The following is an 11,941-nucleotide window of genomic DNA, read 5'->3' as shown; positions in this document are numbered from 1 at the left end:
AGCGAATTTGTCCGATCTAAACGGAAATAGATGAACAAAAATGAGGTCTCAAATCGTATTATTTCCTCTTAAAGATGCCGAAGACATCAATTATAAAATCCCTTAAATCCTTTATAAAATTACGAGGAATTTGAGTATCTTATAATTTGCTTTCTACTTTTCTACTTGGCTAAAGCGATTATAAAAAAGGCATCCATTTCAATTGTTGGGAAAATGAAATCATACAAACTCGTTTTACGAGCCTGTCTTGTGTCGTGGTGCATTTTTCATTTTTTACAGCGCTGGGTTTGAATTCATACGCTTTAGGACATGTGAAATGCATAATAAGGTGTTTTGTTTCAATACTTTCATCCTGAAGATTGGTACAAGTAACATTATACTTTATACATGTACATTAACCGACATTGCTTGCATTTATGTATGAATGAAAAAAGGACAGAACGTTTGACTGATACTTTAAATGCATGTATTGTTAAAGAAGACAATGGCATCAAGGGAAGGACGGGTTATTGAAACAGTAGAATATAATAAGCGTTAATAAAATTGCCTATACTTGTCATAACATCAACAAACAGAATTCTGTAAACATACCTGTCTGAAAGGCTTGGCATGTAGCACGTACATGTAAGCATGTCAACAGATTTATTGTCAAATGAGTCGTAGCAACTGACTTATTTGTTTTAATCATTTAGCACGAAACTTTTTAACAGTCCACCGTGATATTTCAGATTTTCCGCATTAATCTGTTACTAATGGCACTACGGTGCCAAAATGTCATACTAAGCGTGCGTTACCCTATCCTTTCTTGACAACGAAATCGGGAAGAATCTGCTTATGATGCTGACAAACGGTAGAGATGAAAGTTCCCCATATTTTTTATCAAAACTGTTGTACAGGGCTATCTATGTTTTGTTCTTTTACCACTGACTTAGTGCATTTGAACTGCAAAATAATACCGTAAACGTAATGTCAAGACTTCAGCGAATTTATCCGATCTAAACGGAAATAGATGAACAAAAACGAGGTCTCAAATCGTATTATTTCCTCTTACAGATGCCGATGACATCAATTATAAAATCCCTTAAATCCTTTATAAAATTACGAGGAATTTGAGTATCTTATAATTTGTTTTCTACTTTTCTACTTGGCTAAAGCGATTATAAAAAAGGCATCCATTTCAATTGTTGGGAAAATGAAATCATACAAACTCGAATTCATACGCTTTAGGACAATGTATACATATGAACTTCCAAAAACAAATTTGAGGAAAAGTGCTATCATTGACTATGCTTTTGAGATCTCTCATAAGATAGTTAGAATATGTATAAATAATATTTTCAGTGGCGTTCACAGAGGCGATATTGTTAAGGTCATTTTTTTTATTTTAGAAATGTCAGTATGGGTTCCCTTTACCTGACAATATAAAATGTATTTCTATGGATTTTTTATGAATATTTACCGGTTAATTTTGTATTTTTTATCATTACGTTAGTCTTTGCTGAAGATCTTAGAATTATTATGTTTACAATAATTAGCCTATACTCATTGATTGATTTCTGAGAGTTTCTCTGTGGCGTTAGAACACAAAGTTCTGATTGTCTCAAATCAAAGACAGACAGTGTTATTACGGTCATTTATCAAGACGCCTATTTTCTCGTTAGAAATGCTACTTTGGCAGTTATGTTTGGCAAAAAGAAAACGTAATCAGAATGTAAGATCTTGTATGACAAATGGCATGTAAACGGCACACAGAAGACAAATACAACGGGAATGGTTAGCTCTTATCAAATCGTTGATATCTCCACCAGGAATCATAGGAATCTGAAGAAATTACAATAACGTTTGAAAACGGGTACATGCGCAGATCGTTAATAGATTGAATGAAAGGTTTATAAAATCAGTAGGCCTTATAATATCTGACTCCTCGCAAATTACTACTTTTAAATTATTACAAATTAAGTTAAACCGTAAATCAGCCTCTTATCATCAATAATTTGTTTGCGTGCATACAACCTTTAGTGCACTTTTGTATCAGTGAAACGTAAAGATTTCTTTATTCATCAACAACAGAAATCTTACTTTATTACATGACAGTAAAGTTGGTAGGCAGTTGGTAGTTGGTAGTTGAACATTCGAATAACCAACTACTTACTAGTTGCCAGTTGGTTATTCAAAATGTATAAGCAAGTCTGATTATCTTTTCAAACATAATGATAAAAAAAAATCATTCTAATCCTTGTTTTGTTCTTTAATATTAATCCTCATTTCTTTAAATGCATTCAGCATTCTCAAAAAGTACCTGGAGAGCCAGTTGCTTATTCACGGTATGTTTCAGCAAAGCCTTTTTTCATACACAAATGGATAAAATCATTCAATTTAACATTTACTATGTTATTTCATATCAATATCTGACACTTTCAACGTAAATATCAGTCATGAAAAAACTCAGGAGAGCCATTTGCCGATTCGCGTGCGAATAACCAACTGCCTACTGGTAGGCAGTTGGTTATTCGACATTTTACAGACAGCCATTGTTTGGGTTGAAAATGATAAAAAATTCATTCTAATCCTTGTTTTGTTTTTCAATATTAATATTATTCTGTATAGGCATTCAGCAGTCTCAAAAAGCACCAGGAGAGCCAGTTGCCAATTCAGAAAAGCCTTTTTTTCAGACACATATGCATAAAATAATTCAATTTTACATATATTTTGTTCTTTCGTATCAATATCCGATACTTTCAACGTAAAGGTCAGTCTTTGAATCACTCAGGAGAGCCAGTTGCCAATTCGCGCGCGAATAACCAACTGCCAACTGGTAGGCAGTTGGTTATTCGACATTTTACAGACAGTCATTGTTTTGGTCGAAAATGATAAAAAAAATTCATTCTAATCGTTGTTTTGTTCTTTAATGTTAATATTTATTCCTTAAACGGCATTCAGCAGTCTCAAAAAGAAACAAAGAGTGCCAGTTGTCAATTTGCGATATGTTTCAGAGAAGCCGATTTTTCAGACACATATGCATAAAATAATTCAATTTTACATATATGTTGTTCTTTTGTATCAATAGCCGAAACTTTCAACGTATAGGTCAGTCTTTGAAACACTCAGGAGGGCCAGTTGCCAATTCGCGTGGGAAAATCCAACTGCCTACTGGTCATTCGACATTTTACAGACAGTCATTGTTTTGGTCGAAAATGATAAAAAAATTCATTCTAATCCTTTCCTTGTTTTGTTCTTTAATAATAATATTTATTCCTTTAAATGCATTTAGCAGTCTCAAAAAGCACTAGGAGAGCCAGGTGCCAATTCGCGATATGTTTCAGAAAAGCCTTTCTTCAGACACATATGCATACATTAGTTCAATTTTACATATATTTTGGTCTTTCGTATCAATATCCGACATTTTCAACGTATAGGTCAGTCTTGGAAACACTCGGGAGAGCCAGGTGCCAATTCTCATGCGAATAACCAACTGCCTACTGGTAGGCAGTTAGTTATTCGACATTTTACAGACAGTCAGATATTGATATGAAAGAACAAAATAAATGTTTTATTGAATGATTTTATCTATTTGTGTCCGAAAAAAAGCTTTTTTGAAACATATCGCGAATTGGCAACTGGCTCTTCTGGTACTTTTGGAGACTGTTGAACGCATTAAAAGGAATAAATATTGATATTTAAGAATAAAACAAGGATTAAAATGAATGTTTTTATCATTTTCGACCAAAAAATGACTGTCTGGAATGCCGAATAACCAACTCCCTACCAGGAGGCAGTTGGTTATTCGCACGCGAATTGGCAACTGGCTCTCCTGAGTGTTTCAAAGACTGATCTATACGTTGAAAGTGTCGGATATTGGTATTAAATAACAAAATAAATGTTAAATTGAATGATTTTATCCATTTGTATCTGAAAAAAAGCTTTTCTGAAAAATATCGCGAATTGACAACTGGCGCTCCTGAGTGTTTCCAAGACTGATCTACACGTTGAAAGTGTCGGATATTGATATGAAAGTACATAATAAATGTTAAACTGAATGATTTTATCCATTTGTGTGTGAAAAGAGGCTTTTCTGAAACATATCGCGAATTGGCAACTGGCTCTCCTGGTGCATTTTGAGACTGTGGAAGGCATTTAAAGGAATGAATATTAACATTAAAGAACAAAACAACGATTAGAATGATTTTTTTATCATTTTCGATCAAAACAATAACTGTCTATTAAATGTCGAATAACCAACTGCCTACCAGTAGGCAGTTGGTTATTCGCATGCGAATTGGCAACTGGCTCTCCTGAGTGTTTCCAAGACTGATTTACGTTGAAAGTGTCGGTTATTGATATGAAAGAACAAAATAAATGTTAAACTGAATGATTTTATCCATTTGTGTCTGAATAAAGGATTTTCTGAAACATATCGCGAATTGGCAACTGGTTCTCCCGGTACTTTTGGAGACTGGTGAATGCATTTAAAGAAATAGATATTCATATTTAAGAACAGAACAAGGATTAAAATGAATGTTTTTATCATTTTCAACCATAAAAATGGCTGTCTGTAAAATGTCGAATAACCAACTGCCTACCAGTAGGCAGTTGGTTATTCGCACGCGAATTGGCAGCTGGCTCTTCTGAGTGTTTCCAAAACTGATCTTTACGTTGAAAGTGTCGGATATTAATATGAAAGAACATAAATGTTAAATTGAATTATTTGATGCATATGTGTCTGAAAAAAGGCTTTTCTGAAAAATACCGCAAATTGGCAACTGGCTCTCCAGGTACTTTTTGAGACTGCTGAATGTATTTAAAGAACAAAACAAGAATTAGAATAAAGTTTTTAACATTTTTGACCAAAAAAGACTGTCTGGAAAATGTCGAATATCCAACTGCCTACCAGAACCAGTTGGCTGTTTGCATGCGAATTGGCAACTGGCTCTCCTAAGTGTTCCAAAGTTTGATCTATATATTGAAAGTGTTGGATGTTGATATATAAAACAAATTAAAACATAAATTGAATGCTTCTGTTGTTTTACATCTGAAAATAAAGATTTTCTGAAACATATACCGCGAAAAGGCAGCTGGCTCCCTTAGTTCTTTTGAAGGCTACTGAATACTACTAAAATGATAAATGTTAATATTTAATAACAAAAATGGATTAAAATGAACGTTTTTATCATTTTCAACCAAAACAAAGACTGTATGTAAAATGTCGAATAACCAACTGCCTACCAGTAGGCAGTTGGTTATTCGCACGCGAATTGGCAACTGGCTGTCCTTAGAGATTCCAAGACTGATATTTACGTTGAAAGTGTCAGATATTGATATGAAATAGCATATTAAATGTTAACTTGAATGATTTTATCCATTTGTGTATGAAAAAAAGGCTCTGCTGAAACATATCGCGAATTGGCAACTGGCTGTCCTGGTGCATTTTGAGACTGCTGAATGCATATAAAGGAATAAATATTAAATATGAAATATTAAAGAACAAAACAACGATTAGAATGAATTTTTTATCATTTTCGACCCAAACAATGACTGTCTGTAAAATGTCGAATAACCTGCCTACCGGTAGGCAGTTGGTTATTCGCACGCGAATCGGCAACTGGCTCTCCTGAGCTTTTTCAAGACAGATATTTATTTATTATTAATTATAGATATTTACTACATTATTTAGCTGAAAGTGTCAGATATTGATATGGAATAACATATTACATGTTTAATTGAATGATTTTATCCATTTGTGTATGAAAAAAGGCTTTGCTGAAACATATCGCGAATTGGCAACTGGCTCTCCAGGTACTTTTTGAGACTGCTGAATGCATTTAAAGAAACGAAGATTAATATTAAAGAACAAAACAAGGATTAGAATGATTTTTTTATCATTATGTTTGAAAAGGTAATAACCAACTGGCAACTAGTAAGTAGTTGGTTATTCGAATGTTCAACTACCAACTGCCTACCAACTTTACTGTCATCTTTATTACATTGAATTTAACTTCAAGTATTGTATACGGTGCACGCCAGCGTACTGGTAACCTTATTTACCAGATAATATAGCAACATCAATTAATATATAGAATAATAGATTTGATAATACATAATACTGATTACTGTGAATATACAAATCGGTACTTAGCTTCGTAGACGGTAATATTCAGTAATTCGAACACAGCATGACGATTAAAAACTGCATACAAAGAGAGAAATGCATAATTAGGTATTTTGTTCTTATTTTTCCATCCTGAAGATTAGTAACATTGTGCGTGTATTTTATCCGCCTTGGCTAATATTTGTATATGAATGTAAAATATGATTGGAACTATGACTGATACTTTTAATGCGCGTATTGTCACAGAAGGGAATAGCATTATGGGAAGGACATTTAACCGAAACGCTACAGGATTAAAAGCGCTAATTTAATTGCCTATACTTGTCATGAAAATGAAATATCTAAAGGAATTCTGTAAACATATCAATATCTGACTGGAAGCCAGGAAATCTAATAAGAGGCGTGTAGCGCATATTCGTAAACATGTCAATAGCTTATTGCCAAATGAATCGCGGAACTGACTTGTTTCTTTAAATAATTCGTCCGACACTTTTTCACAGTCCATTGTAATAGTTTAGATATATCGCAGTACACTGTTACAGAATTTCGGTGCCAAAACGTCATACAGGGTTTGCTATACTTTGTCTAAATCTAAAGGGAACGGGTATGAAATACCTGCTGATCGAACCATTAGCAAGTAACAATGTTTTTATGTTAAAAAGTTTTGAAAACATTGAGAAGATATTTTAAGCAGGAAGGTTAACCTATGACTGTCATGGTTTCTAATGTTTTATCAACTCTTATTTGGAATCGGAACTGCTTAAGAATGGCCAGATTACCAACTAGTTGGTCTTTAACATTCGACCGTATAACCATACATTTCTGGTAAAAAACGAGGGAATACTTGTCAATACTGATTGGTAATATTGCCCAAAACTAGATCAACACTTACGTTTGCAATAGGGTGAATGTATAATTTTTTTCTTGCTTTCAACAATGTAATATATCTTTCGTGTATTTAATTCAGTTATATATTGACATTAAATAGCAGTTGCACAAATGAAACGTTTAGCGTTTTTGTCTGGATAATTAAAACTTATAATGGAATTAATACAAACTATTTTTGTTATAGTATTAATCTTTTAGTTCGGCATTTGAAGTTATTTAGAGGACACTACCTGCCTACAAACGACTATTATACCGTAAATATAATTTCAAGACTTCATCTATTTGAAAATAGTAAAAAAGAATTTAGAACATAGATCAAGTAGTTTTGAGAACAAGAAATCCTTTAAGTTCGGTTACATGACTCTGTCGAGTTTCTTGTTATATATGTTTATTATTGCACTTATCATATGATGTTCCTAAGTTTCAGCAAAAGTACTTTAGGTTTATTTTTTTTGGTTGAGGTAGTAAGAGTATATAAATATTTCTTTCAGTTTTTTTAGAAAAGAAGAAACTGTTACATTCACTATCCCATGTTGTATATATATAACTAGAACTTTTACTACAGAACTGTAAGTACAGATTCCCATTTCTCTGACAGGTTCGTCAGGACAACATAAAATGTAATTTTATTTTTTTTCATCGAGATTTTCCAATAAAACTTTGTTATTAGTTTTAGCTAGTTTTGAGAAATCCTTACAACAGTAAGCCCATTCTAATTGATAAGTTTCTAATGTTTTTTCTGTGGCGTCATAACATTTATTTCTGATTGAGGTATTGAATCAAATACAGGCAGTGCTACTACGATCATTTATCAAGACTTTCTTTTTCTTTGCTCTGTAGAAATGCTAGTTTTGCAGTTATGCTTGGAAAAATATCATTCTATATTTAAAAGATCTGGTATGGCATATTCCTTGGAAACGGCACACAGTTGACAAATACGACCGAATGGTCAGCTCTTATTAGATTATTGATATCTCACCCAAAACTCATAGGAATCATAAAAAAGAGATACATACGAAAATCGTTCATGGATTAAATTAAAAGTCTATCAAATCAGTAATTATGTCTAACTAGCGCAAATTACATTTGTAACAATTACCCTTCCGAAAATTAATATCAAACAGTAGGTAGGCCTATTATCTGCAACGATTTGTTTGCGTTCATACATATTTATATCAGTGAAGCATAGCAAGCACACATACTTTCTTTCAACAATCAAAGAAAATTTTAGTTTATTAAATGAATGTAAGTATACATTCAGTGAAAAAATATTAATGTAACAAATTAATACAACGCCCTTCATGATAAACACAAGGGCACTTTACATACAAGGAAAAAGCACAGGACTCCTATCATACTCTACTTGTACAAAGACAGAGCAATCTGAGTGACAGAGGGTGTGAAAGCCCTGTCAACAGACAGACAGAGTTCAGTTCTTTAACGTGTAGCACCGAATAACACGAACCCGCCTTTAGTAGAAAGAACCAGTACTTGTCTCTTAGTTAGGTGGAAGACACCCAAGAGCATCTCGGAGATTTCCAATCCCTTGAATAGGATTCAATCCCCGGACCTCTAGATTGAAAGTCAAGGCAGTTACCATTAGACAATCGAGCCACCTTTACTTAATTACCAATAACGTATATGCAAATTATTAGTTTTTCATTAATGTAAGCATACAAAAGTGAGAAAAAGATCCGCCTTTTCAGATGAGTTTCTAAATAATTTCCATAGTAAATGTTGAGCATATGAAGAATTCCGGTAAAATATTTGTCGGTGAATGGTCTTGGCAAATGTAGATAATATATCATCCTCAGATATCCGGTTCGAATATATTATTTTCCTCTATTTGCGAACCTAATTAACTCGAATTATTGTTTATGGGAGCGGCTGTCAATATTTGGGACAATACGTAAGCTCAAGTGATTCCGAGATAAAGGCTGGTATGTTATAAAGTAACTGATGGAAAGTTGGATGAAGATTATATTTAGCAAACAATCAACTTAAAACTGTCGAACTGATCAAATGTATGAGAGGTTATTAATAATTTAATAAGTTTATTTTAGATTAGATTTATCATATAAAAAAAGGAGAAAAAGTATTTCTTTACAATTTGTGACATTACTAAATTGGCAAGCTTCGAGTTCTCCCATTTCAAATTTTACGGCATTCTTGGCAAAAGCTTATGGTTTGTGTCAGACCAATTTGTTTGAATCTTATTGCCAACTTTAATACTTCGAAATAAAAAGTTTAAAATGAACTGTCGCTAATCTCTGTGAGAAAAGAAATTTGATTATCTACAGATTATAATTTACAATATTGTTCGCATAGAAATACATCACATTAGTAGACAACAGATTAAGCAAAATTACTTTATTTTAAGAATTTTAATATAAATTGCCAATATTTCGCCTTGAAGAGAGAAATATTCAGCGAAATCTGTATATATGTCAGGAAGACCTAGCGTTTAATGAACAAAAACAGATTTATGACAATTCATTACTAACTGAAACAAAACATACTTTTTCTGTTAAGAATATGCAGCTATTTCGTGGCATCACATTCTACATGATTATATACTTAATATTCAAACACAAGCAGAAATAGTTTAGCTTAATTTGAAATCAACAGCCTTCAGTATTGTCTTATATTATGTGTTATTGTGTTAGAATAATTATACCAATCCTGGTTACACAGTCAACAACCTGAAAACCTTTCTTTGTCATCTGAATAACTTAGTTTATGAATAAATAAATTTGAATCAAACTAGTATAATAATTCATTGGTGATCAATACCTACAAGATGACCTTTTAAGATTCTAGATCAAATACAATAAAACAAGACAGCTTAAGGTAGTTCTGCACGTTTGGGTCGAATTGTTTTCTACGATGTAGAATTTTATTAAACACTGATTTTTCAAAACTTCAGAATATACCTAGAAAATTCAGCAAATAAAAAAGATAGGGCCGTGTGCTTGATTTTTTGCTAGACTGATCTGAAAAATTTGAACCTCATTGAATATTTCATTATGGGAGTCTATGGGAAAATCATGACTTTCAAAACCTTCTCGCGAATAGATTTTTTTCTACAATGTAGATTTTGATGAAACTTCTCACGGTTGTTAATAAACATATGGCCTATAATTTGATGAAATATAATGTATAGGTCCAAGTGCTTATTTTTGAGATATTTGACAATGATTAAATTAAACTGGACATTTCACACTAATTTTAAGACATTATTTTGAATTTTTAACGTGCCATTTGTTTTAATATCAAATTTTGACTCTAGAGATATAGCAACAGTACTATTGTAATAAATTTACTCACAGATTTCGATTAATTCATAAATTGATTTTCATTTCCGTATGCCGAATCCAGGCTTTATTATACGTTTTCCGGATAAATGACGTTACGCCATCACTTCCGGTTTTTCAAACGTGCAGAACTAATTTAACAGTTGATGTATTACATCGCCTTCAATACAAATCTACGCATAATATGCTATAATGAAATATCAGAAACAATTAAGTCCAGTTAATGTTACATAGACTGTTGTAATGTATTTTTTTCATTTCTCAAGCACGTCTCATTCGACAACAGTACATATAAATTGACGTGTTTTTTCTCATATGGATTTTATCAAAGTGTGCAAAATGTGTTAAGTTTCCCTAAAATTTTGAGGTTTATAACTTAAACAGAAAACGTCGAGTTCATTGATTAAATTGCGGGCATATAAACGTTTATTGCCACTCACAAAATATATTGCAAATTGCATTGTATATTCCGTTTCTTTCGAGAATTACACATTTACTGCGTTGTTTACTGCGTTGGCAATAACATGGAAAGTAAGTCAGCCTAAGTTTCCTTTCATGTTTCTGACTGTTTAAAACACTGCCCTTATCTATTGTAATTTCTGGTCATTGGAACATTTCCACGGGTCGCTTTATCATCACGAAATACCACATCTATAGAATAATACACATAGCATCATTTCTAACGCCCACTCGATAGATTTGTAAATATATTTTATATTAGTTACAGTACATTGTTGAAATATCTCATATATCATTTCGCCTACAATAGCAGCCTAATGCGTACCAAAAAAAAAAAATGGGGAGTGCTATTACCTCTATTGTATACCGAAGGTCTACCACAGACGCCTAAAACGCAAATGAGGGTCCTGATTACCAACATCGAACAGTACCGCACTAATATAAACAGCTAACATAATATTATTCGTATACGGTAATCTGATATATTGCATTATTTTGCACAATAAATCACAGGTTATAGTTTTATAGGCTGTTCGTTTCGGTAATTAACAAACTCATTTTTAATTACTCTTTTCTGCGCTATGGCAATCTTCGCTATATTGCTATGTGTGCATTATGCGACTTCGGCATTCTTAGAGTCTGAAAACAACAGATCTGTCACTGGTGAGTTTTGTAGACTATACTTCGGTCACGTACACCTCGGCACTACGGTTAATTCGCTTATAAGTATCAAAGTGGACTGTTGCGTTTAACAAAACACATAGGGAATTTATGTCTTTAACATACAATGGAGATTACAACTGTTTTACATAACAGTTACCACAGCGTAAAAATGTAGTATATTTTAGGGATTTTCTTCTATGTTCAGTTGCGAGATAACCCGACGATTTTAACCAAGAACCTGCATTACTCGACTAAGGAAATAGCCTGTTTTTATGGTACGCAAAAGTAACCCTACAGCAAAACAGTAGCGGTAATGGAGAACGGTGAAAAGATAGTCTGCATTAGGTTGCTATGGTAGCGCATCGGTATATGATAGTGGCAGTCGAAATGATATTTTTAAAAAAAAGTATTTAAATTGATATATTATTAAATGAAATTTCTATACAATCAAGTGATACTATAATATTAGTTTACGTATTCTACGACCTCAACCAAATTTAAAATTGTTATA

Source organism: Mercenaria mercenaria, chromosome 9 (genome assembly GCF_021730395.1).
Source record: "Mercenaria mercenaria strain notata chromosome 9, MADL_Memer_1, whole genome shotgun sequence".
Classification (NCBI taxonomy): domain Eukaryota; kingdom Metazoa; phylum Mollusca; class Bivalvia; order Venerida; family Veneridae; genus Mercenaria; species Mercenaria mercenaria.
This window is presented reverse-complemented; position numbering follows the sequence as displayed.